This window comes from Rattus norvegicus, chromosome X (genome assembly GCF_021556685.1).
Source record: "Rattus norvegicus strain SHRSP/BbbUtx chromosome X, alternate assembly SHRSP_T2T, whole genome shotgun sequence".
NCBI classification, from domain to species: Eukaryota; Metazoa; Chordata; class Mammalia; order Rodentia; family Muridae; genus Rattus; species Rattus norvegicus.
The window spans coordinates 117,289,672-117,312,125 of record NC_141554.1 but is presented as its reverse complement, the minus strand read 5'-3'; the positions used below and the strand labels follow the sequence as shown (position 1 = coordinate 117,312,125).

Here is a 22,454-nt window from a genome sequence, read left to right as displayed (position 1 = left end):
AACCTGGGCCAAATTCTTGCTCAGAGAGAAGCTATAAAACTGAACAAATTTTTAAATCTATTTGAGCATTACTCTCCAAACATTAAAGTATTATTCATATACTATAAGCATAGCATTTCTCTCTGCATATAAATACATGCATTATATGTTAATATCTACATGTACAGATATGTTTACATATAGGCATATGTTCATATATGTGAATCGATCACAGCATTTCTCCTAAGGCACAGCTCCTGTTGTATGCATTCCTGGGAGTAATGTATAGCCTTTGCCATAATTCAAAAATGAGTTTTAAGTTATAGTTTGTCTCTTGTCTTAATAGTTCTGAATGCTGTTAGGAGAGTATAATGTTTCTTATATGCACCAAGACTATTTTCACAGTAAAATAAACACGTATATTCATAAAAATAAATGCTTATAAAACCTACCTCATAGATTTTGATGGTTGCCTGAAATGAAAGTAGACTGGCACAGCTTCATGTTGGTGGCAAAGGCCCCATAAATGTTAGCAATAATTTCTCTAGGTCCATAGTTGTAGCATCTGTGTTTTATAATTCAAATTTCACCTTTTCAGATTCTTGAAAGGCAACACAGTGCATTACTGTTTATTATATAACATTTCCTTCAGTATCTGGGGAAACATCCCATAGTTAAGCCATTAAAATTTCAGCAGGAAAAATGTCTGAATATTCATACCCAATTGGTTATAGATGAAACTCATGTCAAATCAGGTCAAGTTTTGCTGCCAACTGGGTTTTAGCAACAAATTAATGAAAAAGTGACTTACATCTCATAGACTTCTTTGAATTCAGAATTGAGGTAAGAAGGGATTGTGGACCTCCAGTAAACTTATTTTTTAATTGGAAGGGTATGATTAGAACTTTTACTTTTATGTCTTTGCCTTTTGCCCTTTCTTTCTTCCCTCAGCAATTTCATATCTTTGTGAGAGCTTCTGATTCTATACAGAATTATGTATTCAAGGTGGCTAAGCATTTCATTTTCCTAATTATGTAGCAAGGGTGAAACACTTGCTAAAATTAAAAGCATTAGTCCACATGCAAATCATGCAATGCTACTGTTGTCAGTGGCAAATACTCAATCCTTCAGCAAAAATCTACCTGTTCATTTCATTTGGGTAATTACTTTTTCCAGAGGTCATTGGCCTTCTATGGGTTGACCACAGAAGATGCTATTGCAAAGACTGTGAGTCTGAAGGATCTATCCTTAAAGAGACAAAGCAGAAACAGAGCAGAAACTTCAAACACATAGGTTTTGGACTATCATACCCATGTGGCTGGACTAGATCATCTAGGAACTGCGTAGATATAAGCTTTTGCTTAATAAGTACATGTTTCAGCTCTGAAAACCGTAACAACAAATGTTTCTTTGTAAATTTTGTAAAGGAACCATTTTGTTCATAGTTACTTAGCTTAAAACAGTAGTTAATAGTTTTAGACACAAAACTCTTTGAGGCGACATTTGAAGAAATCTATTTGTGTGGATTGGTAGGTCTGGAATATCCACAAAAAGAACATGCCTTAAGAATTTGGTTTTCAGCATGGCTCAAAGATGGTGTTGGAACCCTTAAGAAGTAATGCTTGGTAAAAGGGCCCAGGTCATTTACCTAGATTTTCAAGGAGAAAACTGGGTTCTGTGTAGATTCTTTCTTTTCTCTCTTTCCTATCTAGACTCTATGAAAGTGTGCTTCCGCCCTGCCCCAAACTCCATATCAACAGGGCTAACTGATTACAGAGTAAAACCTCCAAAACAGTGAGCCAAAATGATTATTTTCTTCCTTAAGCTCAGGCCAGCAGTAATGTATTTTGTATATGAGAACTTGGTGACTTTATACTGTCTTATTTTTAAACTGTTTTATCTGTGATCATGAAACAAAGGAAAGCTAAAATTCTATCTTGAGCTTCAGAAGTTCTAAGGAATTTGATGTTCACAGGTACTAAGTTGAAGCATCAATCCCTCTCATAAGTGTGAGCAGAGGAGAATATGTCTGGACTTTCCTAGAGATATCAGTGTGTACTTACTTCTTAAATTCTTCTACCATTCAGAAGAATGACCTTGGACAAGCTATCTTTCTGTTTTAGGACCTGCATATCTTTATCTGTATTCTGAAGAGTATTGGGTCTCTTACATTTTAGCATAGTCCAGAAATTCTAACTCAAAAACTTAGTGAACATGGGCATACTTTTATAGGGATTTCAGTTAATGTTGATATATGTGGTTCTCAGATTTAATCATGGGAATATTGGAGAAAGACAATACATACACACACAGACGCACACACACACACACACACACAGAGAGATTTACACACACACACACACACACACACACGAGGGGGGACAGGAGGGAGGGAAGAGAGAGATCTCAGAAGCTCCTGGGATTTTTAACATACAGATATTTTTTTTATTTCATCTATGGAGAGTATAGAATATTTGCTCTTGGTGAAGACCTAGATATATGATATATTTTATATAAGATCTACATGTGATTTTGAAGCAGAAATTTCAATGAATACCTTTGAAAACCTTTGGGTTAAGGGCTTTCTAAGGGTCCTTCTGATTTTAGCATTATGAACACTTTTGGATGGAGGGTGGAGACCAGTTTTCTCTCTTTAGTCTTGATTGGATGAAACCTACTCTGTAGCCAGGGCTGGCCTCCAATTCTTGGTTTTCCTGAGGTATCAACCCAATGTGCCAAGATTACAGGTGTGTACCTCAATACCCAGTTGGGGTCATTTTTAGAAGTAAAAATGTACCTCTGAAAGCAGCCCCAAAGTAGTATATGGTGTGTTGGTTTTTTTCGAAGTCTCCACGACTTCCTTTGACAGCATTCCATGCAGGTCAGGTCTAGGTAGGTAACATTTGTCTATCGTGGAGATGGAAGCATAGGTATACATCAAGGTGACCTTGTTCTTGGGACATTATGGCTCCCTTCCAAAGGCATACAACACTCTACTCTTCTCTGTCAATGAATAAGAGAACACAGTGATCTACATATCCCCATATCATAAGTACAGCGGACCAACTGGTGTGACTTCTGTCCTTTGGAGCACTGTCGTGAATAAAACCTTAGAGTTTCCTTTCATTGTTAATCTTAACCATCTGCAGCTGGACTCACAGCTTAGCTTTTTATGAAGTTACAAGTAACATGAATATTCTGTCCCAATTCTGTAGTTTGCCTTTCTAATGTGTCTTAAGTCCATCCAGGAACCACATTTCTGACCTAGGGATTCCTACTGGATAGGTTTCGCTATCTACATGCACTACTATTTTATGTCTCTCAATAACAAATTTCATGTTCATTATTTCATATCCTGCCTGCAATTTTGCCATTTTCCAAGTCATAAACCAAGCTACTGAGATGTTAAGTCTAAGTTGGGGAGCAAGGGAGACGTTTAATACATGAGCATTTTTCTTCAAATGACTCTCACGTAGACTACTTTATTCTCTAAGACAAGAAAAAAGCTAAAGATAAAACTGGGAGAAGAGGAATAGAGATGGGTGGCTCTCTCTGTGAGATAAGTTCTGACTTCTTGATCATTATAGGACAAACAGAACTGGAATTCCTCCCTAGTGGAATATTAGAATAGAGACTCCAAGAATCATAAAACAGTGAGGCATCATAAACGTGGTCTTGTTCTTTAAAACCCATAGATTCTATAGCTTGCTTGAACACAGAGATAAACCACAAGGAAGTGTTTGTTGAGTGATATACAGTCTAGAATCTCATCTGCATGTCTACTACTCAACCCAAACTTTACCCACTGTGCACCCACACTACAGCCTCCATTCCAGGAGGAGACTTAGTGGCTAAGATATACAGGTCTTGTTTACCAATTTGAATTCTTCATTGGGTTTCTTTGTTCCCTATGCTCCCATCATTTCAAACAGTACTTGCCATTTCGAGTAAACAATTAGGGAAAGAGTGGAAAAATTCTACTGTACAGATCGCAAATCGTCATAAAATGAGCCCTTTAAATTTGAAATGAAACGTCTTCTCCTGCTTTCGTGCTCCCTGCTGTCTTTCATCTTTAATTCATTAAGTGCAATTCACTCAGTGCTGCACACCACTTGCAGCTGATGAGCCTAGCCCACTTAGAGCCAAACTCCTCTTGCATTTGCAGGTCCCTGTGGTGTTGGGCAACCTGCTGCTCTGTTCTAGGTAGAGAAAGCTTAATATATGCAACTTAGTATATATCCTGCTTTGTGATCATAAGAAGTGTTCGAAAAACCTCAGTTTAGCAGTGGTTCTCAACCTGTGGATTGTGACCCCTTCAGAGGTCAAATGATCCTTTCATAGGGGTCACACATCAGATATCCTGCATATCAGACATTTATATTCTGATTCATAACAGTAGCAAAATTACAGTTATAAAGTTGAAAGAAGAGTAATTTTACAGTTGGGGTTCACCACAATTGGAGGATCTATATTAAAGGCTTGCACTAGGAGTGTTGAGAACCACTGAATTAGAGAAAACTTACAGATGAAGAATGCGAGGTTCAATGAATAGAATTGGTTTGAGTTATGTTTATGGGCCACTGTACTATATATGGTCTAATCCCAAACCCTTCCTAGTTAGCCTTTTTTTTCCTTACAAAGCATTGACTAGAAGCAAGAAATACAGAGATTATATTCTCCATGACATTCAAGAACTGGCACTCCAGGATTCTGGAGCTAGTAACATCTCACACACACATGGTGTATTTTATGTGTTCTATGTTCCTACTATTTAATTTATATTTTATAAACTGCGAAGTAGGTAAGGCACAACTTCTACATTCAGTGCAACTTGGTAAGAAAGGAGAAGATGAAGTGGTAACGATTGGAGGATTTTTATGGGAGTTGGAGGGGGAGCAAGTGGTGGATATGATTAAGATGTGGTGATTACATGCATGAAGTTTTCAAGTAAGAAATAAAAGAGAAAAGTTGTTTAAAGAATTACAAAGATTTGGCATTAGATTTGAAACTAGAATTCTCAACATGTATACCTAGTACAATTATGCCATTTGAAGCAGCTTGAAATGGTGGTTTAAAAAATGTACCTGGAAATTCAAAATAAAAAAAAATTTTGAATCAAAATCCCAATCTCCTTAATTCAGGCTAGGAGACCGTGAGGAAATAGCATCTGTGACATCTATGTTGCAGAGAGAACTACATGTATTTACAAACAATGGAGGCAATAACATATGTACACTTACTGGTATTTAACAGCTTTCAACATTAGAAACCATTTATAGCATTTTATTGTCTGGGGAGCCTAGAAAGTTTCTGTCCAAAAATCTTTGTCACCAGCATCTGTTTCTATCTAGAGATCTGTATTGTTATAGAAAAGTAACTATGAGGAAGTATCCTGATGTGCACCAAGGGAGTGGCTTAATGTAAGTCATTAATATAGTACCTGTCCTCATATTTCTTCTTTATGATACTTGTATTTCTTTTAATGAATTATTAAATGTCTACTTTCCCTTTAAACTGTGAGATTAAAAAGAAGAAGAAAAATACAATTTCATCTTTCTGTACCCATTCTTTGTATGCATAGAGGCAATCAGGAATTCTTTAAATTAATAACATTTGTTGATAGCAGTCATGGACAAAACTAGCTATTACAGAGGTAGTTTTGTGGGTCATATTTGCTATGTAGACCATCCTTTATTCTTTGTTTTTATGAGCAGGAAATCCATCCAAATGACAGTGCATCTCAACCTTTTTGAACCACAGGTAAATGAATTAACCACAAAGAAATATAGGTAAAGAGCTGTGGCAATCAGCTTAATGTTCAGAAGACCAATGTCTTACTCACAGATCTTTGCCAGAGCAGTGAGAAGTGGACACTGCAGAAAGATATTATGTTGCCATGGATGTGTATTTTAGTTTATGTCCTATTTACCTCTTAGTAAAGTTTCCCACTATCCCAGGCCTTAAATCAAGATTATCTATGAACTTGAAAAGAAAATAAATAAAAATGAAAGAATGAAGCTACTTAAAGGCATGGCATTTAAAGTTAAGTTTCAGTGAAGATGGAATAGCTTACCTCTCACGTATTGTTCTCCATGTGTAAATAGGCAGAGTTATACCATGGTGAAATTCTGTAGAATGTGAAACATAAGGTTAAAACAGGTGAAATTCTCTCAGTGTTTGACAGCTACCATTAGCAATCCAATTTTTATACACTTATTACAGCAGTATCTCTTTCTATTTGGTGGGTTTCCTTAATTCCATAATATTGAGACAATACTTATTTATATCTGATGCCTCTTCCAGCTGCTTCGACAATGGCATTCTCCTTAAGCATGTTAAGATCCTTAAGCTTCATTTACATTATTCATAAATGGAACTTATTACATCCACCACAGATGGTTGATCACTTCATTTAATAAATCTAGAGTGAATGCCTCTTTTGTGCCAGGCACTATGTTGGGCACTAGGAAACAGTGATGATCCCCCATGAAGCACAAGCAATCCAGAACAATGGGAATCATGCATATAAACTGCTTAACTTAACACCTGTTTCATAGCATCCACTTGATGAAAGATAGCTACTGTTTTAATATTGAAGACACGAGGCTATACTAATTAGCACAGGCTCCGGAATTTGGTCTGCACTCAATTCTAGTTTAAAGGCATGAACTCCACATAACAGTTCTGAGAATTTAGATTTCATCTATGCCTACAAATTGATGTTTGTCATATTTTTATAAGTTTGAGGGATATAACTTATCCTTTCTGAAAGCCAATAACTCAGGTCTAAAACTCGTCTAGGCTGATCAAGAAGAAAAGGCATCTCAAACTTACTGAAAATGTCTGAAACAAAAAAGAAAGTTAATGAAGAATATTGTTAGAAAGACCAATAACAGGTGACATTCTATGTATAGATATTGCAGAGCGTGACACTTTCTAGGTAGCAAATAAACAGCTCCCTTCTTAATATCCCCCACATGTGAGAAAACGCTGTTACCAGACTTATGATCCATTATAGCAGATTCAAAATGCCAACTTAAAACCCCAGACTCCAGGAAGAGCATGTATAGTTTTTTCTTTTCTCTTGTTTTTAATAAATTATATTCCCAATAATATTTGATTTGCTATGTATAATGCTGGCTTAAAATCTGTTTCATTGGACATATAATTTACCAAAATAAAATGAATGTACTTGAAATGCATAAATAATGGTTTGTTTTGGAGGCTAGGTTACACTATTTAGTCAGAACTGGTGTGGAATTCACTATGTTGACCAGGTTGGCCTTGAACCTACAGATATCCATCTTTTGACTCCATAGTGCTTGACATAAAGGTCTTCATCACCATACCTGGCCTTAATTAATAGGTTTTGGCAAATATATGTATCTGTTTAACATCACAACAACTGACTCTACTTCTGTGAACAGTAAACATTAATGTTATGCATAAAACAAAGAAACAGGTTTAGAATTCTTACAAGATGGACTTTCTGCCATTGAGAACTATGTAATACTATTGTGCACATCTTTGCTAAGGACAGTTTTCAATCACTACAGATGGTAATATTTTGAAGCATAGCCATGCATTAATGATAGGTGCATGGATGTCTCTAAATATTTCAATAGGAATATAAAGCAAATTATATCTAAATGTAACTTCTGCCCTTTACTTTACCCTGAATTTTGTTCTGTCTTTTGGTTGACATCCAATCTCTACTGTTCTTGGAACACAAATGGTTGGAAAATCATACTTCCTAGAGTAAATTGAGATATTCCATTTCTTAGAATTATAGTATATTGCCCAAAAGAGAAATTCTGGTGATGGATTTACAGGCAAAGCAACAGTGAGCTATTTTTGCCTAGAATTCCTTACCTATCTCCACTCATCATTAGACATAACCTGTAGAGTATGAGGTAGTCTAACTAGGTAATCATTGGAGACTGGAGGAAAGTCAAAGAGAAAGAAATTGGAGCTTCTAAATATGTATTTGAAAGAAGGACAACAGATGAGGACTTCTAAACTCCTTCTCAGCTTGGTTTTCAGATTCACAAAGGCCTATCAAAAACTGTCCATCTGCCAATGCTTTTTTTCTAACACCCTCTATCCCTGATATGGTACTGTATGTTTTTAGAATACTGCTTAGTTCAACTGACAGCTTTTTTTAATAGACCCATCAGAAGTGATATATCTTTAATTCATCTTCACACTTTAAGTGTCTGTCAGACTGTCAAGTCATTCTACCTTCTGTGAGGATGTGTCACTGTAAAGGAAACTGGTTGTAGCATGCCACTAGACCTCAGAGCTTCAGTCTCCAGGGAGTTTGAAAATTATTCCAGAAGGACATATTCCAAGCCACATGATCTCTTATTTTCAATGAAAAGCAGTAATTCAAGAAAAAAAAAAACTAGGCAAAAGTATGTAAGCTCATTTGGTTCTTGAGATAAACCTGTATTACTTAAAAACAAAACATAGAATCAGTATCCTTAGGGTTGTTTACGGTGTACTAGGTTCCCTCAAATGCATCTGTCATTGGATATATAGAACACTTGTGTTCTATCTTCTATTTTCTTTTCCCAAGTTATTTATTTTATTTTAAAATTGTTTTAAAGTTTTTAAAGTAATTGGTATCATTACTGGTAATTGGTATACAATGTTTAATCAGGCATTTTTATCTACAAATATACTTTCTGCAAGAACTAACACTTGAAAGTGACAAAAGGAAAAATTATCTAGCCTTCGTATCATCTCAAAATAGAAAGTTCACTTATGATAGATTATTCCTCAGAAATGAAAAATATCATAGAATAGTGGTAGAGTCTTACTGTGTTTAAAGAATTTTGTCATGCCCTATTATAAGCCCTATAGATTCCATATTCAGCAGTGACAGAAGTGATTTTTAATGACTAATTCAGGTATGGTCATCACCGAAGAAGAATAAAGGAATACTGAAAATCAAGCATGACCCCCACAATAAATATAAAATATTCTCACAGCAAAATTATGTTTCAGTTTCCCATGTGTGTGTGTTTGTGTGTGTGTATGAGTGTGTGTGTGTGTGTGTGTGTGTGTGTGTGTGTGTGCTTAATTTTGTAACACCTAAGAATGTAACTGAGTGGTAGATCATGTGCTGAACGGGCATGATGCCAAGGGTTCATTCTCCATCACTAATGCATAAATAAAGAACCATTAGGGACTTAGTGTGTGGCTGAATGGTATAGGATTCATAGTGTCCACAAAGCCCTGTACTCAACTCACTTTGCATAAGAATCAACAAGTCTGAGTCAAGGTCCATTGATGAGGAAGGAAATGGGGAGCTGATGGGTTTACTTTCATGGTTCTGAGTTCAATATACTCATAGATTTATCCAGAAAAAAAATATGTTAAAGTTCACTAGCAACAGATTCCATTATTCCTTAAATGCTTTGATTTGTTTGGTGCTATGGTTTGTCTCACCGAGGTTCATATGATTGAGGTTTCCTTTTCAATATAGTGAAGTCAAGGTTCTAGAATCTTTAAGAAGTTAGGCTTCCTGGTTGCTGCAGAAGCAGAGAGCTCGTGGGCAGCACCCCGCAGCGAACTTGAGCCTCGGGACCACAGGTAAGACCAACTTTTCTGCTGTAAGAGACCTGCCTGGTGAACTCGGGACACACAGAGGAAGAATTCCTCTAGGACCGGGCACGTCCTGTGTTTACCTGGAGTCCCACACCTGCGGATCCCGGCCCGCAGCAGCTCTCTGCCCCCAGACCACATGGGAGAGAGACCCCACCCTCTGGTCAGGTGGGCACTCCTGAGGCTGCAGAGCAGAAGAGACCAACAACACTGCCCACCCCTGCCCACATCCCTGGCCAAGAGGAAACTGTATAAGGCCTCTGGGTTCCCGTGGGGGAGGGCCCAGGAGCAGCAGGACCCCTGCGCCTGAGACACCGCCGGAAACTGAAGGAAACAGACCGGATAAACAGTTCTCTGCACCTAAATCCCGTGGGAGGGAGAGCTAACCCTTCAGAGAGGCAGAAACGCCTGGGAAACCAGAAGAGACTGCACTCTGCACACACATCTCAGATGCCAGAGGAAAACACCAAAGGCCATCTGGAACCCTGGTGCACTGAAGCTCCCAGAAACGGTGGCGCAGATCTTCCTGGTTGCTGCCGCCGCAGAGAGCTCGTGGGCAGCACCCTGCGAGAAAACTTGAGCCTCGGGACCACAGGTAAGACCAACTTTTCTGCTGCAAGTGACCTGCCTGGTGAACTCAAGACACAGGCCCACAGGAACAGCTGAAGACCTGTAGAGAGGAAAAACTACACGCCGGAAAGCAGAACACTGTCCCCATAACAGGCTGAAAGAAAACAGGAAAACAGGTCTACAGCACTCCTGACACACAGGCTTATAGGGCAGTCTAGCCACTGTCAGAAATAGAAGAACAAAGTAACACTAGAGATAATCTGATGGCGAGAGGCAAGCACAGGAACCCAAGCAACAGAAACCAGGACTACATGGCACCATCGGCGCCCAATTCTCCAAACATGGAATATCCAAACACACCAGAAAAGCAAGATCTAGTTTCAAAATCATATTTGATCATGATGCTGGAGGACTCCAAGAAAGACGTGAAGAACTCCCTTAGAGAACAAGTAGAAGCCTACAGAGAGGAATCGCAAAAATGCCTGAAAGAATTCCAGGAAAACATAAATAAACAAGTAGAAGCCCATAGAGAGGAGACACAAAAATCCCTGAAAGAATTCCAGAAAAACATAAATAAACAAGTAGAAGCCCATAGAGAGGAGACACAAAAATCCCTGAAAGAATTCCAGGAAAACACAATCAAACAGTTGAAGGAATTAAAAATGGAAATAGAAGCAATCAAGAAAGAACACATGGAAACAACCCTGGATATAGAAAACCAAAAGAAGAGACAAGGAGCTGTAGATACAAGCTTCACCAACAGAATACAAGAGATGGAAGAGAGAATCTCAGGAGCAGAAGATTCCATAGAAATCATTGACTCAACTGTCAAAGATAATGTAAAGCGGAAAAAGCTACTGGTCCAAAACATACAGGAAATCCAGGACTCAATGAGAAGATCAAACCTAAGGATAATAGGTATAGAAGAGAGTGAAGACTCCCAGCTCAAAGGACCAGTAAATATCTTCAACAAAATCATAGAAGAAAACTTCCCTAACCTAAAAAAAGAGATACCCATAGACATACAAGAAGCCTACAGAACTCCAAATAGATTGGACCAGAAAAGAAACACCTCCCGCCACATAATAGTCAAAACACCAAATGCACAAAATAAAGAAACAATATTAAAAGCAGTAAGGGAAAAAGGTCAAGTAACATATAAAGGCAGACCTATCAGAATCACACCAGACTTTTCACCAGAAACTATGAAGGCCAGAAGATCCTGGACTGATGTCATACAGACCCTAAGAGAACACAAATGCCAGCACAGGTTACTGTATCCTGCAAAACTCTCAATTAACATAGATGGAGAAACCAAGATATTCCATGACAAAACCAAATTTACACAATATCTTTCTACAAATCCAGCACTACAAAGGATAATAAATGGTAAAGCCCAACATAAGGAGGAAAGCTATACCCTAGAAGAAGCAAGAAACTAATCGTCTTGGCAACAAAACAAAGAGAAGAAAAGCACACAAACATAATCTCACATCCAAATATGAATATAACAGGAAGCAATAATCACTATTCCTTAATATCTCTCAACATCAATGGCCTCAACTCCCCAATAAAAAGACATAGATTAACAAACTGGATACACAACGAGGACCCTGCATTCTGCTGCCTACAGGAAACACACTTCAGAGACAAAGACAGACACTACCTCAGAGTGAAAGGCTAGAAAACAACTTTCCAAGCAAATGGTCGGAAGAAGCAAGCTGGAGTAACCATTCTAATATCAAATAAAATCAATTTTCAACTAAAAGCCATCAAAAAAGATAAGGAAGGACACTTCATATTCATCAAAGGAAAAATCCACCAAGATGAACTCTCAATCCTAAATATCTATGCCCCAAATACAAGGGAACCTACATATGTAAAACAAAACTTACTAAAGCTCAAAACACACATTGCACCTCACACAATAATAGTAGGAGATTTCAGCACCCCACTCTCATCAATGGACAGATCATGGAAACAGAAATTAAACAGAGACGTAGACAGACTAAGAGAAGTCATGAGCCAAATGGACTTAACGGATATTTATAGAACATTCTATCCTAAAGCAAAAGGATATACCTTCTTCTCAGCTCCTCATGGTACCTTCTCCAAAATTGACCATATAGTTGGTCAAAAAACGGGCCTCAACAGGTACAGAAAGATAGAAATAATCCCATGCGTGCTATCAGACCACCACGGCCTAAAACTGGTCTTCAATAACAATAAGGGAAGAATGCCCACATATACGTGGAAATTGAACAATGCTCTACTCAATGATAACCTAGTCAAGGAAGAAATAAAGAAAGAAATTAAAAACTTTTTAGAATTTAATGAAAATGAAGGTACAACATACCCAAACTTATGGGACACAATGAAAGCTGTGCTAAGAGGAAAACTCATAGCGCTGTGTGCCTGCAGAAAGAAACAGGAAAGAGCATATGTCAGCAGCTTGACAGCACACCTAAAAGCTCTAGAGCAAAAAGAAGCAAATACACCCAGGAGGAGTAGAAGGCAGAAAATAATCAAACTCAGAGCTGAAATCAACCAAGTAGAAACAAAAAGGACCATGGAAAGAATCAACAGAACCAAAAGTTGGTTCTTTGAGAAAATCAACAAGATAGATAAACCCTTAGCCAGACTAATGAGAGGACCCAGAGAGTGTGTCCAAATTAACAAAATCAGAAATGAAAAGGGAGACATAATTACAGATTCAGAGGAAATTCAAAAAATCATCAGATCTTACTATAAAAGCCTATATTCAACAAAACTTGAAAATCTACAGGAAATGGACAATTTCCTAGACAAATACCAGGTACCGAAGTTAAATCAGGAACAGATAAACCAGTTAAACAACCCCATAACTCCTAAGGAAATAGAAGCAGTCATTAAAGGTCTCCCAACCAAAAAGAGCCCAGGTCCAGACGGGTTTAGTGCAGAATTCTATCAAACCTTCATAGAAGACCTCATACCAATATTTTCCAAACTATTCCACAAAATTGAAACAGATGGATCACTCCCGAATTCCTTCTATGAAGCCACAATTACTCTTATAACTAAACCACACAAAGACCCAACAAAGAAAGAGAACTTCAGACCAATTTCCCTTATGAATATCGACGCAAAAATACTCAATAAAATACTGGCAAACCGAATCCAAGAGCACATCAGAACAATCATCCACCATGATCAAGTAGGCTTCATCCCAGGCATGCAGGGATGTTTTAATATATGGAAAACCATCAACGTGATCCATTACATAAACAAACTGAAAGAACAAAACCACATGATCATTTCATTAGATGCTGAGAAAGCATTTGACAAAATTCAACACCCCTTCATGATAAAAGTCCTGGAAAGAATAGGAATTCAAGGCCCATACCTAAACATAGTAAAAGCCATATACAGCAAACCAGTCGCTAACATTAAACTAAATGGAGAGAAACTTGAAGCAATCCCACTAAAATCAGGGACTAGACAAGGCTGCCCACTCTCTCCCTACTTATTCAATATAGTTCTTGAAGTTCTAGCCAGAGCAATCAGACAACAAAAGGAGGTCAAGGGGATACAGATCGGAAAAGAAGAAGTCAAAATATCACTATTTGCAGATGACATGATAGTATATTTAAGTGATCCCAAAAGTTCCACCAGAGAACTACTAAAGCTGATAAACAACTTCAGCAAAATGGCTGGGTATAAAATTAACTCAAGTAAATCAGTTGCCTTCCTCTACACAAAAGAGAAACAAGCCGAGAAAGAAATTAGGGAAACGACACCCTTCATAATAGACCCAAATAATATAAAGTACCTCGGTGTGACTTTAACCAAGCAAGTAAAAGATCTGTACAATAAGAACTTCAAGACACTGAAGAAAGAAATTGAAGAAGACCTCAGAAGTTGGAAAGATATCCCATGCTCATGGATTGGCAGGATTAATATAGTAAAAATGGCCATTTTACCAAAAGCGATCTACAGATTCAATGCAATCCCCATCAAAATACCAATCCAATTCTTCAAAGAGTTAGACAGAAAAATTTGCAAATTCATCTGGAATAACAAAAACCCAGGAGAGCTAATACTATCCTCAACAATAAAAGGACTTCAGGGGGAATCACTATCCCTGAACTCAAGCAGTATTACAGAGCAATAGTGATAGAAGCTGCATGGTATTGGTACAGAGACAGACAGATAGACCAATGGAATAGAATTGAAGACCCAGAAATGAACCCACACACCTATGGGCACTTGATTTTTGACAAAGGAGCCAAAACCATCCAATGGAAAAAAGATAGCATTTTCAGCAAATGGGGCTGGTTCAACTGGAGGGCAACATGTAGAAGAATGCAGATCGATCCATGCTTATCACCCTGTACAAAGCTTAAGTCCAAGTGGATCAAGGACCTCCACATCAAACCAGACACACTCAAACTAATAGAAGAAAATATAGGGAAGCATCTGGAACACATGGGCACTGGAAAAAATTTCCTGAACAAAACACCAATGGCTTATGCTCTAAGATCAAGAATCGACAAATGGGATCTCATAAAACTGCAAAGCTTCTGTAAGGCAAAGGACACTGTGGTTAGGACAAAACAGCAACCAACAGATTGGGAAAAGATCTTTACCAATCCTACAACAGATAGAGGCCTTATATCCAAAATATACAAAGAACTCAAGAAGTTAGACCACAGGGAGACAAATAACCCTATTAAAAATGGGGTTCAGAGCTAAACAAAGAATTCACAGCTGAGGAATGCCGAATGGCTGAGAAACACCTAAAGAAATGTTCAACATCTTTAGTCATAAGGGAAATGCAAATCAAAACAACCCTGAGATTTCACCTGACACCAGTCAGAATGGCTAAGATCAAAAACTCAGGTGACAGCAGATGCTGGCGAGGATGCGGAGAAAGAGGAACACTCCTCCATTGCTGGTGGGATTGCAGATTGGTACAACCATTCTGGAAATCAGTCTGGAGGTTCCTCAGAAAATTGGACATTGAACTGCCTGAGGATCCAGCTCTACCTCTCTTGGGCATATACCCAAAAGGTGCCCCAACATATAAAAAAGACACGTGCTCCACTATGTTCATCCCAGCCTTATTTATAATAGCCAAAAGCTGGAAAGAACCCAGATGCCCTTCAACAGAGGAATGGATACAGAAAATGTGGTACATCTACACAATGGAATATTACTCAGCTATCAAAAACAACGAGTTTATGAAATTCGTAGGCAAATGGTTGGAACTGGAAAATATCATCCTGAGTGAGCTAACCAATCACAGAAAGACATACAGGGTATGCACTCATTGATAAGTGGCTATTAGCCCAAATGCTTGAATTACCCTAGATCCCTAGAACAAACGAAACTCAAGACGGATGATCAAAATGTGAATGCTTCACTCCTTCTTTAAATGAGGAAAAAGAATACCCTTTCAGGGAAGGGAGAGGCAAAGATTAAAACAGAGACTGAAGGAACACCCATTCAGAGCCTGCCCCACATGTGGCCCATACATATACAGCCACCCAATTAGACAAGATGGATGAAGCAAAGAAGTGCATACCGACAGGAGCCGGATGTAGATCGCTCCTGAGAGACACAGCCAGAATACAGCAAATACAGAGGCGAATGCCAGCAGCAAACCACTGAACTGAGAATAGGTCCCCTGTTGAAGGAATCAGAGAAAGAACTGGAAGAGCTTGAAGGGGCTCGAGACCCCATATATACAACAATGCCAAGCAACCAGAGCTTCCAGGGACTAAGCCACTACCTAAAGACTATACATGGACTGACCCTGGACTCTGACCCCATAGGTAGCAATGAATATCCTAGTAAGAGCACCAGTGGAAGGGGAAGCCCTGGGTCCTGCTAAGACTGAACCCCTAGTGAACTAGTCTATGGGGGGAGGGCGGCAATGGGGGGAGGGTTGGGAGGGGGACACTCATAAGGAAGGGGAGGGGAGAGGGGGATGTTTGCCCGGAAACCGGGAAAGGGAATAACACTCGAAATGTATATAAGAAATACTCAAGTTAATAAAAAAAAAAAGAAATACTCAAGTTAATAAAAAAAAAAGAAGAGTTAGAGTGTAAAGAAATTAAGACCGCAGGCACACTTCCTCAGAAAGAATTAAAAAGCTTATGTGGGACCACATTATTTTCCCTCAAGGTAGGTTGCTATAAAAATGCATGGTATGCGTCTCTTCACTCTCAATATTTGATCTTTACAAGTACTACATCCTGCTGGATGTGTGGCCACCATATTTTCATAATCTGTAAACTTTGAAGACTTTCTGTGAAAATTGCTTATCATATCTATATACTGTAATTGATATGTGAAAGCATAGATTATCCATGTTTTAAAGATGACAAAGCTAAAAAAAAATCCACTATGGAGAGCAAATGTCCTAAAGGTTAACCCTGTGTTTCAAAACTCATAAGCTACCCATCGTGTCTGCCAGCAAGCATCTTTGTTTAGTGCTGCCTGTGTCTGAGCTTCAAGAAAATGGCTAAAGTGTTGAACTGACCAAAGAAGAGGGCCAGAAGCTTTTCAAAACAACAGGTCTGGGGCTGTATGTCAACTTTGGGTCGTTAAAATAGCCCAAATTTGCACCATAATGTCCACAATGTAAAAAGAATATTCTCACCTCTCAAAACTGAAGAAAAAGTTACTTATCAGGGGTTGCCAAGAAATTTTCTGGTTACTCTGAATACCTTATTGATTTATATAAATACAAATGTAAAATGGAACAACAATACTTTATATTTACTTTTAGAAATACTGTTTTATGTTCCCAAGGAGACTGTCAATTTTAGCAGACCTACTGGTTTCTCTAAAGTAACAGGATTTAATATTGATCTCTCCCATTGGCTCAGAAGATGAGCTTACATTTTCAAGCATTGAGATTTTTGATAGCGAGGAATAGGCTGAGAGAGTTTTTTTTTTACCCCCAAATGTCTATGCCTCTTCCAATTCATTCTATTCCCCTTTTGTATTCCATTATTAAACATGTCCAGTTTTTATAAAGAGGAAATTGAATAAAGTTCATTAAATAGGAGAAGAAACCTCTAGAACAGGTTATAGTACAATAATGTGCAAAGTAATTTAGTATTTTGAACATGAACATCTGATAAATGCCTTCTCTAAATAAAAGAAACAGACAATCTGTGTTTAGATGCAAGAACCTAATGAATTATCCTTAGGGAATGCTTAAATTAGAAAACTCATTTCTAGTCTTCATTTAAGCCTCCTCAGTGATTCTTACTATATAATCACCTGACTCATTTGTGATATATTTTCTTAGCTTCCTCTGTACAATAAGTTTTCTTTCTGCTTCCTATTTGTCACCCTGGAAATTCCCCCCTTCCCTTCTCTCTCCCTTCTCATACCAAAAATGAGCTCAAATGCTACGGAAGCCAGTTACCGATGCTGCATCATGAGGGCATGGAACCCTTGGTTACTCATCACTTCCTTCATACCATTTTGAAATTACATTTTTTCCTACAACAAATAACATAATGCTATTTTATTAAGCTCTTGGGAAGAATAGTAACTATTCAAAAGTTGCAGCAGTCACAGACATTACATCAATACTGAATTTTTTCCCTTTAAAAATGTCTGGATGCATAGCTGACATTCAATCTGAGTAATTTCTAAACATTATAAAAATGTACAAAGGATTGTGAGTATGGAGGGATGCTAGGTAGTGTTGACGATGATATGGTAGTTTAGTAATAGTGTAGCTGATGCCGAAAGGAACCAAGGATCTGGACATAGTGCTATAGCTAACAACCCTGGCATTCATGCATCCTAGCAATATTAGGGATCATTCTGAGGTAAGAGGGAGACTGCTTCATGTCTGCACCCCCATCAAAAACATAAGATGCCTTGTGATAGTGATAGAGTGCCTAGGCAATAAATGTTTCCAAAATTCTAAGGTTTACTTATGGTTTATAGTCCTCATGCAACAAGCTTAAATGCAACTGCTCTGTTCCAAATGCAAGTACACAACCAAACAAAATGGAAAAATCAGAGCTGCTCTTAACATATACTAGAGATGGGCCAGTGTGAGCAAACATCTGAGTCTCTGAGTTAAAGAGGCAGGCAGAAAGACAGACAGAGAGTGCTCCCAACTTACCAGAGTAGAAACTCACAAACTGAGACTTCAATGAGAGCCAATGTGGAGGGAGGAAGGCCTGAGTTACTGTTCATAAGTTCCCTGAGGGTCAGAGTGGACAAGTATGAGTGGAAAACTTTTAGGACACTCAGTATGAGGACACTCCCTGCCTTTGTGAGTTGAGCTCCACCAACGCCTACAGGTTCTCACAGTGAAGATCATAGGGGAAAAAAACAACCTCTGGTGTTATCATCATGTGGAGGGGGAAAGTAACCATTATGAAATGCAGCAGGGCATTCTGTTCTTTTATAACAAGGCATGCCCTGAGGAGAAAATATTTAATCAAAACCCAATTCATTGGATTTTTATCAGCACTTAAACTCCCTGGGCTGCTGGACATACAGAAACCCAGCCCTTTTCAGGCTTCTATGTTAGTAAAGGTGAATATCAAATTGTAGTCCTCACTGATGTTTGATTTAAAGGAAGAAAGGTAAGCAAGCTTAGCCCTTACCAGCTTTTCTCTCCCACATAAAGGGTAAACAAAATTTTAAGAAGCACTTGTCACATTCACTTGGCATAGGTATATGCTAACCAAAAGTTTAGGGACTAATTACTAAACTGTGGAATACTTCATCTACCTCATACCTTATCAGTAAATTACAAGAGGACTATTTATCTCAGTTTCTTTTGTTTCCCTTTCAGAATAAATGTTCAACCCAGAATAAAAAGCCAGAAAGACAATGGAAAGACTCCAAATGAACCAGACCCACCCAGAAATGCAGGAAATAAAATTGAATAAAAATTCTGCTTTTGACTGAAACAGGAGACTATCCCTAAAGCTATTACCTATATGTGGGCTGTCTTGTCTCTCCTCAGTGAGAGAGGATGTGCCTAGCCTCACAGAGATTTGATGTGTAAGTGTAAGGAGATACCCAGTGCAACCTCCATCCACCCAGAGGAGAATGTGAGGGGGATGGGGAGGAATTGTGAGAGGGGGTGACCAGGAGGAGTGGGGCAAAGAATGGGATATGAAGTGAATATATAAAAAGAAAAAATTATATAAAAAGCAAAAGTGTGCTCTTTTCTATGCATATAACATGATTAGCTGATTCCGGTTCCTGCTGTGATCTCCCTGTTAAGATGAACCTGGAATTATGAGATAAAATAAATCATTTGTACCCTAGGCTACGTTTGGTCACAGTATTTTCATTATAGCAACAAAAATGAATCCAGAATAATATTTTGTAATTATATCCATTATCTATAAAAACATTAAAAAGTCATTAATGAAATCAATATTTAAAACTTGAAAAGCAAACTGAACCAAACTCTGACTAATATACTAAAGATATTATTAGAAATGATACATTCCACAACAAGAATATATGGGTCATGTATACAGGAATGGACAATCTAAATTGTGACAAAATGCACATGTTAACAGATTTACAACAGTGTAACACATGTTCAAAGACTACATGCCAATGCATTAAGTTAAATAACCTGTTCTTACCACCTAGAGAATAAAGCGGTGGATATGAGAAACTGAGAAGACTAGTCAGGTGAGAGGAAGGAGAATAGATGTCTACCAGGTACAGGTAAAGTTGGACAGGCCAAATATCTGCAAATGGTTAGCAGCACGTTGAGGTAATTATCATTGAAAAAACCAATGTAGTCTGGCCTGGTCTACTACAAGGGAAGATCATCACCTTGTTTGCCCCACAAAAGACCCCACAGCCTTGAAGGCCTTTTAGAAGATCTGCTGCATCCAGGGCAACAGATGGGAACCCTTGAGGAGGTCAGTAGACTCAGGATCCATCCCCACTCTTTGAACTCCACCTCCCTTCCCACCAGGGCAGATCAACAACATGTCTGTCCCCCTGAAGAACATACAGTGTGGAGGTATCCCAGGAGATCTACTGTATGCAAAACAACAATTCATCAACTTATATGCTCCTCTGAAAAGCCCAAAGTCTGAAGGCCTTCCAGGAAATCTGCTGCACCCAAGTTAGCAGGGCATGTCAACAGTATGAGTGCTACTCTTAAGACCCAACAGTCTGAAGGCCTCCCAGATCTGCTAGAGCCAGGGACACAGTAGGCAATCTCTAGGCAGACACACTCGGTCCAGTTAAGACCTGAGATCACCAGGTGGCAAGAGACAAGCACAAGATCATAAGCAACAGAAGTCAATATACTTTGGTACCATCAGAACACAGTTCTTTCACTACAACAAGTCCTAGATGCCCCAACACATATGAAAACCAGGATGCTGATCTAAAATCTTATCTCGTAAAGATAATAGAGACATATAAGGAGGACATAAATAACTCACTAAAAGGAAAACACAGGTAAACAGGTAGAAGAACTTAAAGAGGAAATAAATCCCTTAAAGAAATATAGGAAAGCATAATCAAACGGATGAAGGAATTAAGCAAAGCAGTCCAAAACCTAAAAATGGAAGTAGAAACAATAAACAAAACACAAATGTAGGCAACCCTGGAAATGGAAAACCTAGGAAAGAGGTCAGGAGTTACAGATGTAAGCATCACCAACAAAATACAAAAGATAGAAGACAAAATCTCAGGCATAGACAATATCTTAGAGGATACTGACACAATAGTCAAAGAAAACACAAAATGTGAAAAATTCCTAACCCAAAACATCCTGGAAATGCAGGAGACTATGAAAAGACCAAATTGAAGAATAATAGCAATAGAAGAGAGTAAACAAGTCCCAGCTCAAAGGACCAGAAAACATCTTCAACAAAACCATAGAGGAAACCTGCACCAACCTAAATAAAGAGATGACCATAAATGTACAGAAAGTATATAGAACACCAAATATATTAGACCAGAAAAGAAAACCCTCTTGTCACATAATAATCAAAGCACTAAATGCATAGAATAAAAGAAAGAATATTAAAAGCTGCCAGGGGAAAATGCCAAGTAACATATAAAGGTAGACATATCAGAATTTTAACAGACTTCTCAACAGAGATGTTAAAAGCCAGAAGAGGCTGGGCAGACCTCATACAGACCCTAAGTAAACACAAATGCCGGCACTGGCTATATAACTGGCAAAACTCTCAATCATCATAGATGGGGAAACCAAAATATTCCAGAACAAAACCCAATTTAAACAATATCTATTTAACAATCCAGCCCCACAGAGGAATCTAGAAGGAAAGCTCCAACGCAAGCAGGGTACCTACACACACACACACACACACACACACACACACACACACACACACACACACACAGACCACAACACAAGAAATTAATCATCCCACAACAAAACCAAAAGGAGAGAATCACATACACATAATGCCACCTATAACAAACATAACATTTATCTCTTTTTAATATCTCTCAATTTAAACAGACTCAATTCCCTAATAAAAAGCCATAATCTAACAGACTGGATGTGTAAACAGGATCCAGTACTTTGCGGCATACAAGGAACACACCTCAATGATAAAGACAGGGTAAAAGTCTGGAAAAAAGTCTTCCAAGAAAGTGTTCCCAAGAAACAAACTGTAGTTGCCATTCTAATATCCACTAAAATAGACATTCTACCAAAGGTTATCAAGCAAGATGAGGAAAGACACTTCAAATTCATCAAAGGAAACATCCACTGAGAAAAAGTCTCAATAATGAACATCTATGCCCCAAATGAAAGGTTTCATTCAAAAAAGAAAGCTTACTAAAGCTCAAAGCACACACTGATCTCCAAACAATAATACTGGGAGACTTCAACCAATGGACAGGTCATTGAAACTGAAACTAAATGAAGATACAGTGAAACTAATAGAGGTTATGAGCCAAATGGATTTAACAGATACATACAGAACATTTCACACGAACACAAAAAATATAACTTCTTCTCAGCACCTAATGATACCTTTTCCAAAATTTATCATAAAATTGGTAAAAATAAGTAAATATACCTCAACAGATACAAAAAGATTAAAATAATTAGATGCATCCTATCAGATCATGACCAACTAAGGTTACACTTCAATAACAGCAAAACCAACAGAAAACCCACAAACCCATACTAACTCAAGAACTCTCCTCTCAATGATAACTTGATCAGTGAAGAAATAGAGAAAGAAATTAAGACAGGAACCAAGGAGCAATCTGGAATAGGGTCCTTCCAGTTTCTGTTTGCAACAGGAACT

The 22,454-nt window shown here is 38.2% G+C and overlaps 1 protein-coding gene across 18 annotated transcripts in view; it reads right to left on the bottom strand.

Annotated features, from left to right (window-relative positions):
• Positions 1 to 22,454, bottom strand: part of Rtl4 (retrotransposon Gag like 4) — a 411,363-nt gene that overhangs the window by 4,921 nt on the left and 383,988 nt on the right. For 4 of the 18 annotated variants that reach the window (NM_001433140.1, NM_001433147.1, XM_087600723.1 and 1 more), the window contains 1 exon segment: positions 6,053 to 6,107. The gene's annotated coding sequence lies outside the window, so the exon portion shown is untranslated. 18 annotated transcript variants of the gene reach the window in all.